The sequence below is a fragment of the Eschrichtius robustus genome, chromosome X, assembly GCF_028021215.1.
Source record: "Eschrichtius robustus isolate mEscRob2 chromosome X, mEscRob2.pri, whole genome shotgun sequence".
NCBI classification, from domain to species: Eukaryota; Metazoa; Chordata; class Mammalia; order Artiodactyla; family Eschrichtiidae; genus Eschrichtius; species Eschrichtius robustus.
In genome coordinates this window covers 65,149,158-65,174,734 of record NC_090845.1, presented here as the reverse complement: position 1 = coordinate 65,174,734, position 25,577 = coordinate 65,149,158, and the positions used below count along the sequence as shown (strand labels likewise).

Below are 25,577 nucleotides of genomic sequence, written 5' to 3'. Positions count from 1 at the left end.
GGGTGGAGGGATGAACTGTGAATTTGGGACTAAGAAATACATACTACTATATATAAAATATCCAACAAGGATCTACTGTATAGCACAGGGAGCTATATTCAATACCTTGTAATAACCAAATAATGGAAAAGAATATGAAAAAGAACATATATATGTATGTATGTGTGTGTGTATATATATATATATATACACACACACACACACAAACATAACAGAATCACTTTGCTATAATCCTGAATCATTGTAAGTCAACTATACTTCAATAAAATAAAAATGAAATAAATTTTAAAAATCAGGTAGAGATAACAGTCACTATATAATTCTTTTAATAAATTGTTTAATCCATTCTAGTTGCATTTTCTTTCCTGCTGAGGGACATCTTAGTTGCTTCCAAATTTGGGCATTAATGAATTAAGCTGCTACAAGTATACATGTGCAAGTGTTTGTGGGGACATAAATTTTCAACTCCTATGGGTAAATACCAATAAGCACAATTGGCAGATTACATGGTAACAGTATGCTTACTTTTTTAAGAAGCCACTGAACTATATTCCAAAGTGGCTTTACTGTTGTGCATTCCCACCAGCAATGTACAAGAGTTCCTGTTACTCCAGACCCTCACCAGAGGTGGTTTTTTATGTGTCCTGGATTGTGACCATTCTAATACGTGTGCAGTGGTATCTCCTTTTTATGTTCATTTGCATTTCCCTGATAACGTATGATGTGGAGAATCTTTCATATGCATATTTCCCATCTGTATATCTTCTTTGGTGGGATGTATGTTAGTTCCTCCACTTACTTTTTAATCAGATTGTATTCTTATTATTGAACTTTTAGAGTTCTTTGCATGTTGTAGATAATAGTTTCTTATCAGATGTATTTTTTGCAAATATTTTCTACCAGTCTCTGGCTTGTCTTCCTATTCTCTTGACATTGACTTTTGCGAAGAAAAACTTTTTAATTTTAACAAAATCCAGCTTTTCAATTATTTATTTATTTCATGAATGTGACTTTGGTGTTGTACCAAGAGAGTCATTGCGAAACCAAAGATCACCAAAGGTTTTCTCCTATGTAACCTTCTAGGAGTCTTATAGTTTCACATTTAGGTCTATGACCAATTTGTAGTTGATTTTTGTGAAGAGTGTAAGATCTGTGTCTAGATTTTGTTTTTTACATGTGTAAGTCTGGTTGTTCCAGCAACACTTGTCACAGATACCATCTTAGCTCCATTATATTGCCTTACCTCCTTTGTCAAAGATCAGTTGACTATATTTATGCAGATATATTTCTCAGCTCTATATTCTATACCACTGACCTAGTTGTCTATTCTTTGACAATACCACACTGTCTTGATAGAAAACGTTAAAGATGAGTAGGTTCAGTTCTCTGACTTTGCTCTTTTCCATCAATGTTTGTGCTGGTAATTCCGAGTCTTTTGCCTCTCCATATGAACTTCAAAATCAGTTTCTCAATATCCACAAAATGTCTGCTAACATTTTATTTGGGATTTTATTTAATCCATAGATCAAGTAGGGAAGAACTGACAACTTGATAATGTCTATCCATTTATTTAGTTTTTGATTACATTCATCAAACGTTTCTGGTTTTCCTCAAAAAGACCCTGCATATATTTTGTTAGATTTATATCTAAGTATTTCATTTCCAGGGGGAGAAGTGCTAATATAAAAGGTATTGCATTTTTAATTTCAAATTGTACTCGCTAATCACTTATAAATAAAAAATCAATTGACTTCTGTATATTAACCTTATATCATACAACTTTGCTATAATCACTTAGTTCCAGGATGTTTTTTCTTGATACTTTAGGATTTTCTCCATAGACATTTATATCATCTCTGAAAAAGACAAATTTCTTCCTAACCAATCTGTTTATACATTATTTCCTTTTCTTGTACTATTGAGTTAGGACTTCCAGAATGACATATAAAAGGAGTGGTGAGATAAGACATCCTTGCCTTGTTTCAATCTTAGCAGAAAATTGGCTATTTAACTACCATTAAGAATGATATTGCCCTTCAACATCCATTTATAATAAAAACTCTCCAGAAAGTGGGCATAGAGGAAACATACCTCGACATAATAAAGGCCATATGTGACAACTCCACAGTTAACACCACAATCAATGGTGAAAAGCTGAAAGCATTTCCCCTAAGATCAGGAACAAGACAAGGATGCCCACACTCACCACTTTTATTCAACATAGTTTTGGAAGCCCTAACCACACGAATCAGAGAAGAAAAAGAAGTAAAAGGAATCCAAATTTGAAAAGTAGTAGTAAAATTGCCACTGTTTGCAGGTGACATCATACTATACATAGAAAATCCTAAAGATGACACCAGAACATTCTTAGACCTCGTCAATGAATTCGCAAAGTTGCAGGATACAAAATATACAGAAATTTGTGGCACTCCTATACACTAATGATGAACTATCAGAAAGAGAAATTAAGGAAACAGTCCCATTTACCACTGCATCAAAAAGAATAAAATACCTAGGATGTATAAACCTACCTAAGGAGGTAAAAGAACTATATTACAAAAACTATAACATGCTTATTAAAGAAATTGAAGATGACACAAACAGGTGGAAAGATATACAGTGTTCTTGGATTAGAAGAATCAATACTGTTAAAATGACCATACTACCCAAGGCAATTTATAGATTCAATGCAATCCCTATCAAATTACCAATGGCACTTTTCACAGAACTAGAACAAAATTTTTTTTAATTTGTATGAAAACACAAAAGACCACAAATAGTGAAAGCAATTTTGAAAAAGAAGAATGGCGCTAGAGGAATCAGGCTCCCTGTCTTCAGACTATACTACAAAGCTATAGTAATAAAAACAGTATGGTACTGACACAAAAACAGGCATGTACATCAGTGGAAAAGGATAGAAAGCCCAGAAATAAACCCACACATTTATGGTCAATTAATCTATGACAAAGGAGGCAATAATATACAATGGGGAAAAGACAGTCTCTTCAATAGGTGGTGCTGGGGAAACTGGACAGCTACTTGTAAAAGAATGAAAGCAGAATATTCTCAAACACCATACACAAAAATAAATTCAACATGAATTAAAGACCTAAATGTAAGACTGGATACCATCAAACTCCTTGAGGAAAACACAGGCAGAACACTCTTTGAAATAAACCACAGCAATATCTTTTTGGACCTGTCTCCTAGAATAATGGAAATAAAAACAAAAATAAACAAATGGGACATAATTAAACTTAAAAGCTTTTGCACAGCAAAGGAAACCATAAACAAAATGAAAAGACAACCTATAGAATGGGAGAAAATATTTGCAAACGATTTGACCAACAGGAATTAATTTCCAAAATATACAAACAGCTCATACAACACAACAACAAAAGAACAAACAACCAAACTAAAAAATGGGCAGAAGATCTAAATAGACATATCTCCAAAGAGGACATAGAGATGGCCAACAAGAACAAGAAAAAATGCTCAGCATGGCTAATTATCAGAGAAAAGCAATCAAAACAACAATGAGGTATCACCTCACACTGGTCAGAATGGCCATCATCAAAAAATCTACAAACAATAAATGCTGGAGAGGGTGTGGAGAAAAGTGAACCCTCCTACACTGTTGGTAGAAATGTAAATTGGTACAGCCACTATGGAGAACAGTATGGAGGTTCCTTAAAAAGCTAAAAATAGAGCTACCGTACGATCCACCAGTCCCACTCCTGGGCATATATTCAGAGAAAACCATAATCTGAAAAGGTACATGCACCCCAATGTTCATATCAGCACTATTTACATCAGCCAAGAAATGGAAGCAATGTAAATGTCCATTGACAGAGGAATGGATATATAAGATGAGGAACATATATACAATGGAATATTACTCAGCCATAAAAAAGAATGAAATAATGCCATTTGCTATGACTTAGATGAACCTAGAGATTGACATACTGAGTGAAGTAAGTCAGAGAAAGACAAATATCAAGTGATACGCTTATATGCGGAATCTAAAAAAGTGGTACAAATGAACCTATTTACAAAACAAACTTATGGTTACCAAAGGGAAGGGGAGTGAATGGATAATTAGGAGATTGGGATTAACATATATACACTACTATATATAAAACAGATAAACAACAAGGACCTACTGTATAGCACAGGGAACTATATTCAATATTTTGTAATAACCTATAAGGAAAAAGAATCTGAAAAAGAATATATATATATTCAGTTATACAAATATACATGTATGTATGTATGTATGTATGTAAAACTGAATCACTGTGCTGTACACCTGAAACTAACATGACATTATAAATCAAGTATTTTTCAATTAAAAAAAACAGAAATAAACCTATGCACTTATGGTTAATTAATCTATGACAAAGGAGGCAAGAATATACAATGGAGAAAAGACAGTCCCTTCAATAAGTGGTGCTAGGAACACTAGATACCTACATGTAAAAGAATAAAATTAGAACATCCTCGAACACCACACACAAAAATAATATCAAAATGGACTAAAGACGTAAATATAAGACCAGAAACCACAAAACTCCTAAAGGAAAATACAGGCAGAACACTTTTTGAGATAAATCAATAGTAGAAATATCTTTTGGGGTCTCTCTCCCAAAGCAAAGGAAATAAAAGCAAAAATAAACAAATGGGACCTAATTAAACTAAAAAGCTTCTGCACAGCAAAGGAAACTATCAACAAAATGAACAGACAGCCTAGAGAATGGGAGAAAATATTTGCAAATGATATGACGGATAAGAGATTAATATCCAGCATATATAAACAGCTCATACAACTCAACAGAAAAACAACAAACAACCTAATTTAAAAATGGGCAGGGGCTTCCCTGGTGGCGCAGTGGTTGAGAATCTGCCTGCCAATGCAGGGGACACGGGTTCGAGCCCTGGTCTGGGAAGATCCCACATGCCGCGGAGCATCTGGGCCCATGAGCCACAATTACCGAGCCTGCGCGTCTGGAGCCTGTGCTCCGCAACAAGAGAGGCCGCGATAGTGAGAGGCCTGCGCACCGCGATGAAGAGTGGCCCCCGCTTGCCACAACTAGAGAAAGCCCTCGCACAGAAACGAAGACACAACACAGCCATAAATAAATAAATAAATTTATAAAAAAAAAATGGGCAGAAGAACCAAATAGACATTTTTTCAAAGAGGAAATGCAGGTCACCAACAGGCACATGAAAGGATGCTCAACATCACTAATCATCAGGGAAATGCAAATCAAGACCAGAATTAGACATCACCTCACACCTTTCAGAATGGCTATCATCAAAAAGTCTATGAATAACAAATGTTGGCGAGGATGTGGAGAAAAGGGAACCCTAGTACACTGTTGGTGGGAATGTAAATTGGTGCAGCCACTATGGAGAACAGTATGGAGATTCCTTATAATACTAAAAAGAGTTAGCATATGATCCAGTGATCCCACTCCTTGGCATATATTCAGAGAAAACTCTTAATTCGAAAAGATACATGTTCCCCAATGTTCTTGCAGCACTATTTCTGGTAGCCAAGGCATGGAAGCAACCTAAGGTTCCATGGACAGATGAATTGATAAAGAAAATGTGGTATATATATACCATGGAATAGTACTCAGCTAGAAAAAAGAATGAAATAACGCAATTTGCAGCAACATGGATGGACCTAGAAATGATCATACTAAGTGAAGTAAATCAGACAGAGGAAGACAAATATATGATATCACTTATTTGTGGAATCTAAAAAATGATACAAATGAACTTATTTGCAAAACAGAAATAGACTCACAGAATAGAACCTCATGGCTACCAAAGGGGAAAGAGGGAGGGAGGAATAAATTAGGGTTTTGGGATTAAAATATACACATACTCTATATAAAACAGATAACCAACAAGGACCTACTGTATAGCACAGGGAACTATAGTCAATATCTTGTAATAACCTATAATGGAAAATAATCTTAAAAAGAATATATATATATATATATATATATATATATATATATATCTGAATCTCTTTGCTGTACAACTGAAACTAACACATTGTAAATCAACTATATTTCAATAAAACATTTTTAAAATACAATTTTAAAAAATGATATTATCTGTACGTTTTTTGAGTAAGGTTTTATCAGGTTAAGGATGTTACTCTTTATTCTTTATTGTTTTACAAATCATGTATGGGTTTTGGATTTTGTCAAATGATTTTTACTGCATCTATTTATATGACCATATGATTTTTCTTTTTTTTAGCCTGTTGATGTGATGGATTACAGAAACTGATTTTTGAATGTTGAAACCATGTTGCATCCATGGGATAAATTCCATAAGTTCACGGCTTAAAAATTTTACTACATATTTGGATTTGATATAATATTTTGTTAAGGATTTTTATATCTGTGTTCATGAAATACAGGTTTGTAGTATTCTTTTAATGTCCTTGATTTTGATATATGGTAATTGTGGTCCCACTGTATGAGTTAGGAAATATTCCTACTGCTTCTATCTTCTGGAAGACTTTGCAGAGTATTGATATAGTTTCTTCCATAAATAGATGATAGAATTCCCCAGTGAATCCATCTAGGCCTTATGCTTTCCCTTATTGAAGGTTGTTATTTATCGATTTAATTTCTGTAATATGTAAGGGCTTATTCAAATTGTCTATTTGTTAAGGAATTGTACATCTATATTAAACTGATATTAGTCTGTAGTTTATTTATGTATTCTATTTATTTATTAAGTTCCTTTGCCTTTGATATAAAGGCAACACTAGTCTTATAGAATGAGTTAAGAAGTGCTTTTCTTTTTTATTTTCTGAAAGAGATCACATGCAAATTGGTGATAAATCTGAAAATATTTAGTTCGTTTTTGCAGTAAAACAAAGTGGGCCTGGAGATCTTTTTTCCAGGAGTTTTAAAATTATAAATGTAAATAAGTTGTTATTGGACTATTCATTTTACTTCTTTTAGTGACAGTAATTTGTGTTCTTTGAGGTATTGGTCCATTTCATTTAATGTGTCTAACTCAAGCATGGCAAGTTATTCATATTTTCTCATTTCTTTGGGGTCTTCATAGTTTATTGTTATATCTTGTTTCTCTTGTGTTATTGAACTATTTGTGGCTTCACTTTTTTCCCAGTCTTGGTAGAGGTTTGTTAATTTCAACAAGCCTTTCAATGAAACAGCTTATGTTTCATTTTCTCTATTGTTTTGTGCATTCAGTTTCATCAGTTTCTGGTCTTATCTTTTTTCATTCTCTTCCTTCTTCTTGTTTTGTATTTAATTTGCCATTCTTTTCCTAGTTTCTTAAGGTGTTTGTTTACTGATTTTGAGTTTTCTGTGTTTTCTGATGTGTGTATTCAATGATGTTTCTCACAGCACTGATTGAGCTGTATCTTACATATTTAATATTTTTTTGTCATTCATTTTTAGGTATTTGTATTTCTTGAAAGACATTTTCTTTCATCAGTGGGTTATTTAAAAGTATGTTTTCTAGTTTCCAAGTGTTCATAAAATTTCCTGTTACCTTTCACTTATGCATTTCTACTTTAATACTATTGTGGTCAGAAAACACTCCGTATGGTTGAAATGCTTTTAAACATATTGAGATTTGCTTTGTGGCACAAAATATGGTATCATTTCTACATTTGTTTATTTCAAATGTTCATTTGAAGAGAACATTTACTTTGGTATTATACGGATGGCCTGTTACTTCTGTCAATTAAGTCTGGGTAATTCATAGTTTTGATCAGTTCTCTACCTTTACTAATTTTCTGTCTAATTCTATCCACTACTGAGAGGAGTGTTTGCCAACTCCATTTATTATTTTTGTATCCATTACCACTTTTTGTATTTTCAACCTCTGTTGTTTGATGCATAAAATTTAGGATTGTTATACATTCTTAGTTGACTCTTTTATCATGTTTTGTCTCTTCCTGGCCCTTGTGATTTTTTGTGGTGAAATTTACAGGAACTCCTAATTTCTTCAGGTTCATATTTGCATGGTTAGCTTTTTCCATCTTTCTACTTCCAAGCTATACATATCACCATATTTTGAGTGATTTACTGATATATAGCATGTATAACTGGCCATGTAAATTTATCCTCTATGCCATTCTGTCTTATAATTGTACCCATATTATAATTTATATTATATATATTATTGTATATTATATACATTATAATTGTTCCATAATTAGACATTTACATTTATTATAACTTTTGACATGGTAGGGTTAACTCCATGATTTATATTGCTGTTTGCTTGCTCCATCTGTTTTTCATTTATGTTTATCTTTCCTTACTATTTTTTACTTGAGTGCGTTTTAGGATATCATATTGATTTATCTAGTGTTTTTGAGTATATCTTTTCTTAGAGATTTTTAGTTGCTCTTGGTAATAAGTGTAGAGAACTTTTGTCTCTTTTCCCTCTATTTATAATAGTTTTAAATATTTTCACCGCATGCTTTGAGAACCATGCTACACAGTGTTAAACAGTCTTCACCTTCTACTGTTCTTTTGTCCCTCCTGGTGTTCCAGTATTTATCATTTCACTTGTTTGGAGAATGTTCTTTAACCATTCTTATAGAATAGGTCTGGAAGCATCAATTTATCCTGTGTTTAATTTGTTTGAAAATGTGTTTATTTCTTCTTCATTCCTAAAGGATAACTTTGCCCACTATAAAAATCTAGGTGACAGTTCCTTCCTTCATGACTTGAAAAATGTAAAGTCATCTCTTTCTGGCCTCCACATTTTCTGAGGACAAGTCTACTATCATTTGTGGTTTTTTCTACAATAGTTTTTGTTTGTTTGTTTTTGGCCCCCTCTGGCTGCTTTCATGAGTATCTTTTGTTTTTAATGGTTTGACTATTGTGTGCCTCAGAATGGATTTCTTTGGGTTTCTACTACTTGGGGTTCATTAAGCTTTGTGAATCTATGTGTTTTCAAAAATTGGAGGAGTCTTCAGTCATTGTCAAACACATTTTGGACTTACCTTCTCTCTTACCTTCTTCTGGGACCCCAGTGACAGGAATCGTGGAACTTCTGTTATTGTCCCAAAGACCCTTGAGGCTTAAAAAAATGTTTAGCCTATTTGCTCTCTGTGAATAATTTTAATTGTTCTATCTTTAAGTTCACTGGGTCTTTTCTCTGTCATTTCCATTGTGCTGTTAAAACCATCCATTTAGTTACTTCATTTATGTTTTTCAGTTCTGAAATTAAACACTTGGTCCTTCATATCTTCTTTCCTTACTGAGATTTTCTGATATTCTATTTCAAATGTGTTTTTAATTGCTTGTTAAAACATTCCTGTGGGGGCTGCTTTATAGTCTTCAATAGGTAATTCCAACATCTGTGTCATCTCTATGTTGGCAGCTATTTATTGTCTTTTCTCATTAAAGTTGAAAATTTCCTGGCCCATGATTATGACTTTTTTTACACTAGACATTTTGGGCATATGATTCTGGAATTCAGTTGAATCTTCTTTTTACAGACCTCCTATGAGTCAGCTCTGGTGAGGGATGGAGATTCTGCCATCTAACAGTGAATGTACAGGTTCTCCCCTTGACATTCTTTAAACTCCAGGAGGGAGAGGAAGCTTTAACTGCTGATCATATGTAGGTGTGAGGGAACAGCATATTATATCAATGCTCCTCACCACATGTCCTCCACAGATATCAGAATGGGTGGTTGGGACAGCACTCAATAGGGCTGGAGAGTGGTTAAAGTACTAGCTTACCACATGGCCTCATCTGACAAGCCCCATGTAGAGAGGGAAGTGCTCTTTGTTACTGCTGGATGTGGATATGAATCCAAGATGCCCACAAGGTCTCTATTTATGCTATGGGGATTAGTGTTGCCACTGTGCAGTAAAGGCTTTGCTGTCCAACAGGTTTTCTCTCATACTACCCTGACACTGGTTGAGGGTGGATGAGAGTCTCATTGTAGATTGGCAACAGAGAAGGCTATGATGCCACTCAGCCTTTGCTGATGGAGGTGTGGATGGAGCAGTGATTTTTACCCTTAGGTTTGGAAGTAGTAGGGCAATACTTTCTAAAAGTTGTCTTATTTGATGGGTTGCTACTGGCTAGAGAATCCTTTTCCTAGGGATTTGTTCTGTTTTGATTTTTGGTCTGTGCTCACAGGTCTTTCTATTTGCCAGATACTTCAGCACTTAACCTGCGATATATTAGGCAAAAGAAAAAAACTCAATGTAATGTCTTTTCTTGGGTGCCAGTGTCTCTTGCTGATCTCCATCCCTTTTCATTCTTCTTGTATTTCTTTGATATATAATATCCAGGGTTTTTGGCAAATATGAAAGTGCGTCTATTCCCCTGATCTTGAGCCCAAAGTCCTAGGCCATATAAAATTAAGATATTTATTTGTATGCATTTACATCTATCTTTTTATTATGTCTCTCCTCTCTTTTTAAAATTCTACTTTTCCTTCTTTCCTCTATTCCTTTTGATTTGAATATTTTATAGTATTCCATTTTAATTTATTTAATAATTTTTAGTAGGTTTACATATATTTCAGAGGTTTCCCTAAGGATTAAAATGTACATGGGTGATATTTTCCCATCTACTAAACATTAAAATATTACTACTTTAAATAAAATCTATAAATCTTAGGACCATATAGGTCCCATTACCATCTGCTTTGTCATGAACTATAGTCCTGTGATTTTGTCATACATACAAGCTAAAAGTAAGCCTGTTAGTTTTATGAATTCTGGCAGAAGACAAGAATAAATAGCTCAAACTTTATCCCTTTGAAGTACCAAGTTTCTCTCTGGTGTCACTACCTGAAAATCATGCCTCAATGACAGAAGATTTTATAACTCATGACATGGTAAGCAGCATGAGCATCTTCACATTGATTTCATGAGTTCACATTGGTTCTTCAAGCTTTCCACCTTATTCCAAGGGGGCAATGAAAAATGGTCTAGGTGGATTCTGCACATGTAATGGGTTTGCATCAGAGGTGAGGTATCCCAAATTTAGGAAACCTGAATATTTTGGATTCTCTGTATATTAACTTTTCCAATAGGCCCAAAGGATTAATCCAGGTACCACAGGATGTATTAGTGTTTGCAGAGGCTCGGCCTTTGCCTGCAAGTTGTAACTCTAGGGCAATTCTATAATCTAAAACAAACCCTGGCCAGTGAGATGAAGCTGACTTGACTGCATTCAAGGAATAGGCAGAGGAACCTTAATGAATTAAGCACCCCCATGGAGTCAGCTTTCACTGAAGCTTTGCTTCAGGTTGTGGAGCAGGAGATAAAGATTACCAGAGAGGAAAGCTGCAACATTTCAAAGTAAAAATGAGATTGCCCTGGGGCTAATGTTTCTGTATTATTAAAAAATACTAATTTCATCTGACAAACAAGGCTTGTTGGGCCTTTTTCTCAAAATGGATATTCTAGATGTTTTAAGAGATTGCAAAGTGTCATGCCAACCTCTGTCACAGAATGAAACATTATTATTTGGATAGTGCAAAACAATAAATTTAAAAACCAGCCCTGTGGGATTCCCTGGTGGCACAGCAGTTAAGAATCCGCCTGCCAATGCAGGGGACACAGGTTCGAGCCCTGGTCCGGGAAGATCCCACATGCCGCGGAGCAACTAAGCCCGTGCACCACAACTACTGAGCCTGCACTCTAGAGCCTGCGAACCACCAATACTGAGCCCGTGTGCCACAACTGAGCCCACGTGCTGCAATTACTGAAGCCCACGCGCCTAGAGCCTGTGCTCTGCAACAAGAGAAGCCACTGCAACGAGAAGCCCGTGCACCACAACAAAGAGTAGCCCCCACTCGTCGCAACTAGAGAAAGCCCACACGCAGCAACGAAGACCCAACACAGCCAAAAATAAATAAAAATAAAATAAATTAAAAATATCTAAAAAGAAAAGAAAAACAAAAAACCTGCCCTGTGCTAAAATTACCTCCCAACACCTACTTTATGTTGTTACCATAATTTAATATCTAAATATATTGAAGTTCCTCTCAGGCAATGTTATAATCTTGTTTCCAAGAGTCATGTACTTTTTAAAGGGTTTAGGAGAAAAACAGTTATCGTATATGCCCAGATATTTACCGTTACTTGCTCAAACTTTATCCCTTTGAAGTACCAAGTTTCTCTCTGGTGTCACTACCTGAAGAAAACCATTATCATTTCTTTTAGAGCATTTTTGTGATAAAAAATTATCTAGGTTTTCCTTCATTTAAGAATAATCTTGAATTCATTTAAAAGGGTATTTTTCCTAGTGATAGACTTCTGGGTTCATTTTACCTTCAGCACTTTAAAGATGTTCTATTTTCTGGACTCTGTAGTATCTCGTAAGAAATACAGTTATTTATTCAAATTACCATTACCCTATAAATAATAAACTGATTTTTGGTAGGAACTTTCAAAATTTTTTCTTCATCATTGGCTTTCATCAGTTTGATTACACTGTGTATCAGTATGCATTTGGGTTTATTCTCGTCAAGGTCACAATGCTTATTGAATCTGCACATTTATGTCTTTCACCAAACATTATTATTATTTCTTCAAATGTTTTCTGTGCCAATCATCATGAGGTGATGGATGTGTAAAGAATGTAGTATGTCCATATACTGTAATATTATTCATCTATAAACAGGAATGAATTATGGATATACAGTATGACATGTATGTTCCTCTTAATCATTGTGCTAAGTAAAAGAAACCAGACACATAAGGGTCTTATTCCATTTACACACCCTTTGACTATGGCAAACAGTGTGGCTATACATATTTCCATACAAAATTTCTACTTGAACATTAATATTCCTTTAACTGAGGAATATACCTTTGTGTGGAATTGGTGGGTCACAGAGATTCTATAAATTTTTGAGGGACCACCATACTGTTTTGCACAGTAGCCTCACTGTTTGACATCCCCCCATAACAAAGAACAAAAATCCCAACTTCTCCACATCCTTAGCAACATTTATTATTTTCCATTTTTCATTTTATACCCAAAATGTGAAGTGATATCTCATGGTTATTTTGAATTGAATTTCTCAAGTAAAAATATTAAAATTCTTTTCATGTACTTATGGCTCCTGGTATATTAACTTTTGAGAAATATTTATGTCCTTGGTGCATTTCTAAATTGTACTTTTCTTCTGTTTTTTACTTGGAAGTGTTCTTTATATATTCTTCATGCTAGTAAGTTCTCAAATACATAATTTCCAAGTATTTTCTCCCATTCTATGAGCTGTCTTTTCACTGCCCTCAGAGTGTGCTATGGTGCACGTTTGTAAGTTGGATAAAGTCCAACTACGGGCATACCTCTGAGATAGTGAGTGTATTGTTCCAGCAAATATCACAGTAAAGTGAGTTGAGTTAAATGAATTTTTAGATTTCCCAGTGAAAATAAGTTATATTTACACTACATTGTAGTCTATTAAGTATGCAGTGGCATTATGCCTAAAAAACAATGTACATACCTTAACTAAAAAATACTGTCACCTGAGCCTTCAGTGAGTAGTTATCTTTCTGCTTGTGGAGGATATTGCCTTGATGTTGATGGCTGCTGACTGATGAGGGTGGTGGTTGCTAAAGGTTGGAGTGGCTATGGCAATTTCTTAAAATAAGACAGCAGTGAAGTCTGCCACATCAATTGACTCTTCCTCTCACGAACAACTTCGCTGTAACATGCAATGCTGTTTGGTAGCATTTTACCCACAGTGGAACTTTAAAATTGGAGTCAGTCCTCTCGAACCCTTCCACTACTTTATCAACCAAGTTTGTGTAATAGTCTAAATCCTTTCTTGTCATTTGGACAATATTCAAAAGCATCTTTAATGGGTGTAGACTCCATCTCAAGAAATCACTTTCTTAGTTCATCCATAAGAAGCATCTCTTCACCCATTAAAGTTTTATTATGAGATTGCAGCAATTCAGTCACATCTTCGGGCTCCACTCCTAGTTTTTGGTTCTTTTCCAATTTCCACCACATTTGGAGTTACCTCCTCCACTGACGTCTTGAACCTCTCAAAGTCATCCATGAGGGCTGGAATCAATGTCCTCCAAACTCCTGTTAATGTTGATACTCTGACCTCTTCCCATGAATCACGAATGTTCTTAATGACATCTGGAATGGTGAATCCATTCCAGAAGGTTTTCAATTTACTTTGCCCAAAACATCAAAGAAAACACTATCTATGGCAGGTATTGTCTTACAAAATGTACTTGTTAAATAATAAAAATTGAAAGTCGAAATTGCTCCTTAACCGACAGGATGCAGAATGGATGATGTGTTAGCAGGCATAAAAACAACATTAATCTCATTGTACATCTCCACCAGGGCTCTTGAGTGACCAGATGCATTGTCAATGAGCAGCAATATTTTGAAAGGAATCTCTTTTTGCTGAGCAGTGGGTATCAACAGTAGGCTGAAAATATTCAGTAAACCATGTTGTAAGCAGCTGTGCTCTCATCCAGGCTTTGTTGTTCCATTTGCGGAGCACAGGCAGAGTAGATTTAGCATAATTATTAAGAACCCTAGGATTTTCAGAATGGTAAATGACAACTGGCTTGAACTCAAAGTTACCAGTTGCATTAGCCTGACAAGAGAGTCAGCCTGTCCTCTGAAGCCAGGAATTGACTTCTCCTCTGTAGCTATGAATGTCCTAGATGCACTTCTTCCAATAGAAGGCTGTTTTGTCTACACTGAAGACCTGTTGTTTAGTGTGGCCACCTTCATTAATTATCTTAGTTAGATCTTCTGAATAATTTGCTGCAGCTTCTACATCAGCACTTATTCCTTCACCTTGCATTTTTATGTTATGGAGATGGCTTCTTTCCTTAAACTTCATGAACGAACCTCTGCTAGCTTCAAACTTTTCTTCTGCAGCTTCCTCATCTCTGTCAACCTTCATAGAATTGAAGAGAGCTAGGGCCTTGCCCTGGATTAGGCTTTGGCTTAAGGGAATGTTGAGGCTGGTCTGTTCGTCTATCCAGACTGCTAAAACTGTCTCAGTATCAGCAATAAGGCTGTTTTGCTTTCTTATCATTTATGTGTTCACTGGAGAAGCGCTTTTCATTTCCTTCAAGAATTTTTCCTTTGTATTCACAATTTGGCTAACTGGCACAAAAGGCCTAGTTTTTGGCCTGTGTAGGCATTCAACATGCCTTCCCCACTAAGCTTAATCATTTCTAGCTTTTGATTTAAAGTGAGAGATGTGCGAGTCTTCCTTTCACTTGAACACTTAGAGGCCACTGTAGGGATATCCACTGGCCTAACTTCATTGTTGTTGTTTCTCAGGGAATAGACAGGCCTGAGGAGAGGGAAAGAAACAGGAAAACGGCATGTCAGTGGAGCATTCAGAACACATACAACATTGATTAAGCTCACTGTCTTATATGGATGTGGTATGTGATTTTCTAAAACAATTACAATAGTAACATCAAAGATCATTGATCACAGATCACCACAACAAATATGATAATGAAAATTTTTGAAATATTGCAAGAATTACCAAAATATGACACAGAGATATAAAGTGAGGAAATGCTGTTGGAAAAATGGTATCAATACACTTGCTCAATGCTGGGTTGCTACAAACTTTAAATTTGTAAGAAACACAATGTACCCAAAGTGCAATAAAACCAACTGCAATGAGGTATACTGTAATTTATTATTTCTTTTGATGATTTTACTTTCAGTGTCATATCTAAGAATTGATCGCCAAATTAAAGATCAAGAAAATTTTACTATACATTTTCAATTATGGATTTTTACAGTATTAGCTTGTATATTTAGCTTTTGATAGATTTTGAGTTAATTTCTGTAAAGGTTATGAGTTAAAAGTCCAATTACATTCTTTTATATGTTGATCTCCAGTTGTCAAAGAACCATCTGCTAACACTACTCTTTCATAATTGAATGGTCTTGGCAACCTTTTGGAAAATCAATTAGCCATAAGTTGTATTTCTGAACTCTCATTTCTATGACATTGGCCTATATGTCTATCCTTACACAAATATCATACTGTTCAAGATTACTATTGCTTTGTTATAGTTTGAAAAAAGTGTAAATCATCCAAATTTATAGTTTTCAAGATTGTTTAGGCTATTCAGGTTATTTGCAATTTCATACTTATTTTAGGTACAGCTTTTCCGTTTCTGTAAAAAAAGGCAGTTGAGATTTTGATAAGGATCACATTAAATCTGTATATTGCTTTATGGGCTGATGGCATGTTAAAAATGCTTTCCAATAAATGAACACAGGATGTCTTTCCATTTGTTTAATTTCTTTCAGCAATGTTGTGTAGATTTCAATTTACAAGTCTCACATCTATTTGAATAAATGTACCCTACATATTTTATTATTTATGATATTGTAAATGGAATTGCTTATTTGCCTTATGTATTGCCCATTGTTAGTACACAAAAATATAACTGATTTTTCTGTATACTCTTGAAACACTGCTGAATTTCTTATAAGATCTAATAGTTTTTTGCATGTATTCTTTAGGATTTTCTGTATGTATGACAATATCATGAGAATAGAGACAATTTTACATCTTCATTTCCAATTTCGATATATTTTATTCTTTTTCTTGGCTAATTGTTCTGGCTGAAACTTCTAGTACAAAGTTGAATACAAGAGGCATCCTAGTTTTATTTCTGGTCATAAGGAGACAGCCATCTTTCCCCTTTAACTATGTTACATGGCTTTCATAAATGCCTTTCATCATGTTGAGGAAATTCCATTCTATTCCTAGCTTGTAGAGCTTTGTATATCATGAACGGGTATGTATTTTGTCTAATGCTTTCTTTGAAATGAATTATCACGTGTTATTTTTTTCCTTTCTACTATTAATATGGTATGTAACATTGATTTGTGTATGGTGAATCATCTTTGCAATTCTGGAAAAAAAATCCCATTTTGCTCATGGTGTATAATCCCTTTTAGCATGTTGTCACAATTTTTAACTAGTACTTTAAGGTTTTTGGCATTTACATTCATAAGGTATACTGACCCATAGGTTTTGTCTTTGTGTTTGTCTGACACTGGTATCATGGAAATGTTATCTCATAAAATGAATTTTAAAATGTTCCCTCAATTGTATTTTTGGAGAGAGGCTGAAAAGAGCGATATTAATTCTTCCTTAACATCTGGAAGAATTCACCAGTGAAACCACTTAGTACTGGGCTTCTTTATTGGCAGATTTTTAAAAATATAACTTCCTGAGGTGATGTTCACATAACTTAAAAATAACAATTTAAAGTGAACACATTAGTGGCATTTAGCACATTCACATGATTTAGTAGGAAACATTTTCATCACTACAAAGTAAAGCCCTATAGTCATTAAGCAGTTTCTCCACATTCCCTCTCTTCCTAGTTCCTGGCAGCAAATAATCAAAATTCTTTCTCAAAGTAATGTCTATATGTATAAAATCATATAACATGTGACTTTTTGTGTCTGGTTTCACTCACTTAGCATAATGCTTTGTAGGTTCATCCAAATTTAGCATGTTGTCAGCACCTCATGACTTCTGTGGCTTAATAATACTCCACTGCAGGCATATACCAAAATTTCATTGTCTCTGTGGACATTTGCACTGTATTCCACAGGAGCTGAACCATTTTAAATACCAGCTATGTGGACAAGATTCAATTTATGTATATTCGTGCCAACACTTTTCTTTTTCATGCTTTTAAAATTACAAACACATTAGTGGATATGAAATTATCTCATGGCTCTGCTTTTACCTCACTTATGTCAAATAATATGAAGCATCTTTCATGTGCTTTTTGTCCATTTATACATTTTCTTTGAAGAAATGTCTTTTCAAGTTTTTGCCCATTCTTTAATTGGGTTGTCTACTTGTTGAGATGTAAGAGTTTTGTTTTTTCGTTTTTAATACATAACACATCCTTGATACTCAACCTGTATTGGGCATATGCTTTGTATTTTCTCATCTTCTGCATGTTGCCTTTTTCCTCTTTGGTAATGTCCTATCATGCACAAAAGTGTTGATTTTTGATAGCATCTAATATATTTATTATTTATTTATTTACTTAGACTTTAGATATCACATCTAATATTCTATTGCCAAATCCAAGGTCATGAAGGTTTATTCCTGTTTTCTACTAAAAGTTACAGAGATTTAGCTCTTACATTTGGGATGTTGATGCACATTGAGTTAATTTCGTATATGGTACATCTTCATTGCCGAGTCCATTTGTCCAAGCTCCATTTGTTGGTAGGGGTTCAGCTTCATTCCTCTGCGTGTGGAAATCCAGCTATCAAGCACCATTTGTTGAAGGGACTACTCATTCCTCTAAATGATCTTGGAAACCTATCAATAAGCAACTGGGTATATGTATATGGGTTTATTTCTAGAAACTTGATTCTATTTCATTGGTCAATATGTACATACTTATGCCAGGACTGTATCATTTTTGATTAATGCAGCTATGCAGTAAGTTTTGAAATCAGAATTCAAGTCTTCTGACTTCGCTCTTTTTCAAGACTGATTTGGTTACTCACAAACCTTAGCAATTACATATGAATTTGAGGACCAGCTTTTCCATTTCTGCATAAAAGGCTATGCATATTTTGAAAGGAATTGCACTGAATCTGTTGATCACTATGGGTTGTATGACATCTTAAGAATACTGTATTACAATACATTTACACAGGATGTCTTTCGATCTATTTACATGTTCCTTAATTTATTCCAGCAAAGTTTTGCAGTTTTCACTGAACAAATACTTCAACTCCAGGCTAAATTTATTCCTAGGCATTTTATTCTATTGAATACTATGGTACATGGATTTTTAAAATAATTTTTAAATTTCCTTTTCAGATTGTAATTAGCTACAGAAATACAAATAATTTTGACTGCTGATGGTTTAATTTTGCTGATCTTATTATCTCTAGAAACTTTCTGTGAATTCCTTGGAATTTTCTACATAATAGGAGTATAAAAAGAGTTTTAATTCTTACTTTCCAATTACTATGCCTTCCATTCCTTCTTCCAGCCTAGTTGCTGGAGCTACAATATCCAGTACAATATATAACGGCAATGGTGAAATCAGGTACATTTGTCTTGCTGATGATCTTAGGAGAAAAGCATTCAGTCATTTGACATTGATATTAGCTACGTGTTTTACATAAATGCTATTTATCATGTTCAGAAATTTCCTATTCCTAATTCACTTTTTTTTTTCTTTTCTGAAATCATGAAAGGTTTGTTGGTTTTTATGAAATTCTTGCTCTGTATCAACTGAGATGATCCTTTGGTTTCTTTCCCTCATTACATTAATGTGATGTATTATCCTTGTATTACTGGCAATAATTCTACTTATTTATGGTGTATAATTCTGATAAAATGATGTTGGATTCTTTTTTGTAGAGTTTTTTGGAAAAATTTGGAATCTATATTCTAAGACATACTGGTAATTAATTTTCTCTTCTTGTGATGGTTTTACTTGGCTTTGGTGTCAGAGTAATGTGGACATACAGAATAACTAAGTATTCCCTCCCTTCCATTTTTTTTTAAGAATCTGAGTGATTACTATCAACACAATATTTGGTAGAATGTACCAGTGCAGGCATATGACAGAGGTCTTTACTGACAGGTTTTATATTTTGGTTACTAGTTCAGTCCCTTTATTTATATAGATCTCTTCAAATCTTCAAACACCATCTGAATCTATTTTTTTATTGAAATACAGTTGATTTACAATATTCTGTTAGTTTCAGGTATACAGCAAAGTGATTCATATAGTATTTGTCTTTCTCTGACTTACTTCACGAAATATAATATTCTCTAGGCCCATTCAGGTTGCTGCATATGGCAAAATTTCATTCTCTTTTATGGCTGAGTAGTATTCCATTGTATATATACCACATCTTCTTTATCCATTCATCTGTTGATAGACACTGAGGTTGCCTCCTTATCTTGGCTATTGCAAACAATGCTGCTATGAACATTGGGATGCATGTATCTTTTCTAATTCTTATTTTCATTTTCTTCAGATATATACCCAGGAGTAGATTTGCTGGATCATATGGTAGTTCAAAATTTGTTCTGACAGTATTTAGAAGCTTGTTATTTCTGTAATGGGACAGATTTTTGATGTTCTCTACTCCCCCATCTACACTGACACCAAACTACAGCCTGTTTTTGTAAACAAATTTTTATTGGAACACATCCGTACTCATCAATTTACATGCTTTGTACATGACAGTAGAGTTCAGCACTGTGAGAGAGACAATATGGTCCACAGGTTTAAGACATTTACCATCCGGCACATTAAAGTTGTTGGCCCCTCTACTGAGATGTTGTCAAAGAAGAATTATAAAGTTAGAAGATTTAAACTACAAAACAATAAAAATTAGGACAGCGTGGTATGGAGGAAGAAAATGGCTTTCCTTAATTTTTAAAATGTATTTTAAAGTTTGTGTAAAATATCTATATTCTGGTGTCCACGTTTATTATTTTAAAAATGCATTGATTCATCTAAATAGCACCAAGCATCAGGAAACATTTCTGTAACCAAAAAAAAAAAACACTTCTTTGTTCCCCATCATTTCACACTTAACCTCAGGAAAACTTCAATTTCTTCTGTGTTACTATACTTTGTGTATGCTGAAACATCATCTGTATGTCAGCATTTTCAGTATGGATTCTTTTATTGAATACATTAACAAAATCCATTTGAGATTCATCTATATTGTTAAATGTATTAATAATTCATTATGCTTTACTGCGAAGTAATACTACATTAAATGGATGTAGCACATTTTATTGATCCACTACCCTGTTGGAGGCCGTTCAACTTCTTTCAAGTTTGGGCTGACAAAAAAGCTGCTATGTTGTGAAGGTATACATTAATGAATAGTTCTATATGACAACAAAGGTTATTATTTCAACTTGGATAAATAACTATGAGAGCAACTGCTTGGCTATAGCATATAGGCTTAATTTTATAAAAAACTGACAAACTGCTTTTTACAAAGTACCTGTTCCATTTCATAAACAATGCTTAAGACTTCCACTTATTCTATATCTTTAGCAGCACTTGGAAATGCTGGGGTTTTTTACTCAGCCATTCTAGTAGAGATTTATTGATATCACAGTGATTTCTAATTGGCATTTCCTTACTGACAAGTGATGCTAAGTATTTTTCCATTTGCTTATATATCACTTTATCTTTAATGAAAAAGTATACTTCCATCTTTTGCACATTTATTTTATTGTGATATAATTCATATACAATAAAATTCAACTTTTTACTTTCTCACTTACCACTCCTTCTAGCCTCTGAAAACAACTCTCTACTTTCTGTCTTTATAAATTTTCATATCGTAGACATTTCACATAAATGAATCATGCAATATGGTGCATTTTGGGTCTGGATTCCATCACTTGAATAGTATTTTCAAATTCATCCATTTTGTACAATGTATCAGTACTTCGTGCTTTTTACTGTACTTTATTTCACTTTCTTGATAGTATCTCTTCAAGGACAAAAGTTACCGTATTTTGATTTGGCTGCTTGTGCTTTAGACTTAATATCAAATCCAAGGTCATGAAGGTGTACAACTATGTTTTCTCTTAAGAGTTGCAATGTTAGCATTTAAATTTAGGTTTTTGATTCATATTTTATTCATTTTTGCAAACTGTGAAGTCGCTGGACCAAATTTATTCATTTGTATGTGGATATCCACTTGTCCCAACATTATCTGTTGAAAAGATTTTGTTATTCCCCACTGCAGTGTCTTGACACCCTTGTCAGAAATCAATTAATCATATATATGTGGGTATACTTGTGGACTTTCCATTTCCGTCCTCCCATATGCCTATATAACCTATATATCTATCCATACAATTTTACAATGAGGTCTTAATTACTAGTTCTCTGTACTAAGCTTTAAAATTAGGAAATATGAGTTCTCTAGTGTGTTTTTTTCAAGATTGCTTTGTCTATTCTGTATCCATATTTCCATATGAATTTTAGACTCAGCTTGCCAATTTCTACAAAAATGCCAGCTGGGACATTGATAGAGACTTCTCTAAATCTCTAGATCAATTTGGGGACTACTGTCAATTGTATTCATTTCCTATAGCTGCCTAACAGCCAACAACTGGAAAGCTTAACAAAAGAAAAATTAGTTCTTCCACAGTTCTGGAGACTAGAAGTCTGAAATCAAGTTGTCAGCTTAACACAAGTAAAATTAATAATCTCACAGTTCTATAAGATAGAAGTCTGAAATCAAAGCATTCATAGAGTCGTGCTTCCTGCGAAGGCTCTAGGAGAGAACATATTCAATGTTTCTCTAAGCTCCTGGTGTGGCCATCAATCCTTAGTGCTCCTGTTCTTGTAGACACATCATGTCAATCTCTGCCTTTGTAATTACATGACATTTTCCCTGTGTATCTCTGTCTCTCTGTGCCCTTTCCTCTTCTAAGAACACCAGTCATATTGGATTAAAAACCCAATCTCCCTAATATGACCTCAGATTAACTTAATGACATCTGCAAAGCCCCTATTTTCAAATAAGGTCAAATTCATAGAAAGCAGAGATTAGAATATTAGCATATCTTTTAGGGATACATAATTCCATTGATGACACCATCTTAACATTACTAATTCTTCCAATTAAGGAACATGAGGTATCTTTCAAATTGCTCAGTTCTTCTTAAATTTCTTGCAATGTGGTTTTTCTGGTTCTCAGTGTAAAAGTCTTTCACTTATTTTGTTCAATTTATGCCTAAGCATTTTATTCTTTTGGATACTATTGTAAATTGAATTGTTTTCTTATTTATTTATTTATTCAGATTATTCATTGCGACTATACAGAAATATAACTCATTTTCCTATATTATCTTATATCATGCAATCTTTCTGAAATCATGTATTAGGTCTAATTATGTAATGTGGGTTAATCTAGGATTTTCCACACACAAGATCATTTCAACTGTGAATATAGTTTTTGTGCTTCATTTCCAATCTAGATGCAATTTATTTTTCTTACCTAATTGACCTGGATAAAATTTCTACTATAAGGTCAAATAGAAGAAATAAGCGTAGACATTCATGTCTCATTCCTGAATTCAGAGGAAAAGTACTCAGTCACTGAGTATGTTAGCTGTAGGTTATTTCTAGATACATATTATCTGATTGAGAAAGAAACCTTCTATTCCTAGTTTGTGAGATGTTTTTAATATGAACAGGAGTTCGATATTGCCAAATGCTTTATATACATCTATTGAGCTTATGCACATTTAAAAAACCGGGTTACTTCTTCTAACGTCAAATTTTAAGAGCATTTCATATATTCTAGATAGATGTTATGTGTTACATAAATGTGTTTGAAATATACTCTTCCACTCTATGACTTCTTTTTTTCATTTTCCTAGCACTTTCCTTTGAGAGAAAAATTATAATTTTGATGAAGTCAAATTCACCTATTTTTTCATTTATGGATAATGCTTTTGGTGTCCTATCCACAAATTTATTGCCTACTCCATGGAAAGAAAATTTTTGTTTTATTTTAAAAACACAATAGACTTATTTTCTTTTAAATTTAGCATATGACCACATTGAGTTAATTTTTTATAAAGTGCATTAATCTTTTCTACATTGAGGTCAATTTTTTATTATATACATGGGAAATCATTACCAGCATCAATTGTTGAAATGACAACATACTTCCATCAAATCAACTTCAAACTTCGTAAAATATCTATGTACCATATTTGTTTGGGCCCACTTGTAAACTCTCCTCTATTCTATTAATTGATGGCTCAATCCTTAGACTAAAACCAGACTGATATCATGACTATAGTTTAGTATACTAAGATTTGAAATTGTGTACTTCTTTTCCTATAATTTTCTACTTTGAAATTATTTTGGCTGTTTCAATGACTATGCCATTCCACAAATTTTAGAATCATGTTGTCAATATCTAGAAAAATATCCTAGTTTATTCTTAATTAGGATGGCCATTAAAGATATAGATCTATTTGGGAGAATTAAGAATATTGTGTTTTCAACTGATTAATAATTTTTTTGCATCAGTTATTTGGGCAATGTTTTGTTGTTTTCAGCACACAGAGATTCAGCAAAATTTTCACTATAATTTTACTTTCCTACAGGCAATGCACTCTTTGCACGGTTCCAATAGTCACAAATTTCTGTTACCAGGGTTTAGTTAAATAATACCTGTCTGCAAATAACCCCAGTCAAATTTTAGTTACTATAATGTATAAACTGAGTAAATGGGTAAAGTGAAAAAAAAATTCCTGCTACCTCTTTATTCCAAAAATTATTACATAAATAACCAATGCACATCATGATCACTAACTAATTATGTCGCTTTTGAAAAATAAGATTTTTTTCATACTCTACTATTTTTGGAAGTACAGTTGTTTACAATTATCATATTAGTTTCACATATACAGCATATTGAGTCAGTATTTTTATGAATTATATTCCATTAAAAGTTATTACCAAATAATGGCTATATACCCTGTGTTATACAATATGTCTTGTTGCTTCTATATTTTATACATAGGAGTTCATATCTCTTAATCCCATACCCCTACCTTGCACCTCCTCACTTCCATTTCCGCACTGATAACCACTAGTTTGTTTTCGACATTATGAGTTTGTTTCTGTTCTGCTATGTACATTTGTTTGTTTTGATTTTTAGATTCCACATAAAAGTGATTCCATACAGTATTTGTCTTTCTCAGTCTGACTTATTTCACTAAGCATAATGTCCATCCACATTGCTGCAAATGGTAGAATTTCATTTTTTTATGGCTAATATTCCATTGTCTGTGTGTACGCATATGTGTGTGTATAATATACACACACACACATATATATACCTCTTCTTTATCCATTCATCTATTGATGGACACTTGGGTTGCTTCCATATCTTGGCTATTGTACATGGTACTGCTATGAACACTAGGGTGCATGTATCTTTTTAAATTAATGTTTTCATTTTCTTTGGATATATACCCAAGACTGGAATTGCTGAATCATATGGTAGTTCTATTTTTAGTTTCTTGAGGAACCTCCATACTGTTTTCCACAGTGGCTGCACCAATTTACATTCCCACCAACAGTGTACTAGGATTCCCTTTTCCCTACATTCATGCCAACGTTTGTTATTTGCAGACATTTTGAGGTTAGCCATTCTGACAGATGTGAGGTGGTATCTCATTGTTGTTTTGATTCACCTTTGTCTAATAATTAACAATGTTGAGCGTCTTTTCATCTGCCTATTAACTATCTGTAGATCTTCTCTGGAAAAATGTTCAGGTCTTCTGCCCATTTTTTAGTTGGGTTGCTTTTTAGATATGGAGTTGTACGAGCTGTTTATATAATTTGGATACTAACCCCTTGTTGGTCATATCATTTGCAAATATTTTCTCCCACTCGGTAGGTCATCTTTTCATTCTGTTGATGGTTTCCTTTCCTGTGCAAAAGCGTTTAAGTTTAATTAGGTCCCATTTGTTTATTTTTGCTTTATTTCTTTTGCCTTATA

General features: G+C 33.8%; 1 long non-coding RNA gene across 5 annotated transcripts in view; it reads right to left on the bottom strand.

Moving 5' to 3' along the window:
- The window catches only part of LOC137757030 (uncharacterized), a 169,431-nt gene that overhangs the window by 65,853 nt on the left and 78,001 nt on the right, over positions 1-25,577 (bottom strand). For all 5 annotated transcript variants that reach the window (XR_011072292.1, XR_011072289.1, XR_011072290.1 and 2 more), the window contains one exon: positions 13,498-15,330. This is a non-coding gene — a long non-coding RNA (uncharacterized lncRNA). The remainder of the gene's footprint in view (positions 1-13,497; positions 15,331-25,577) is intronic.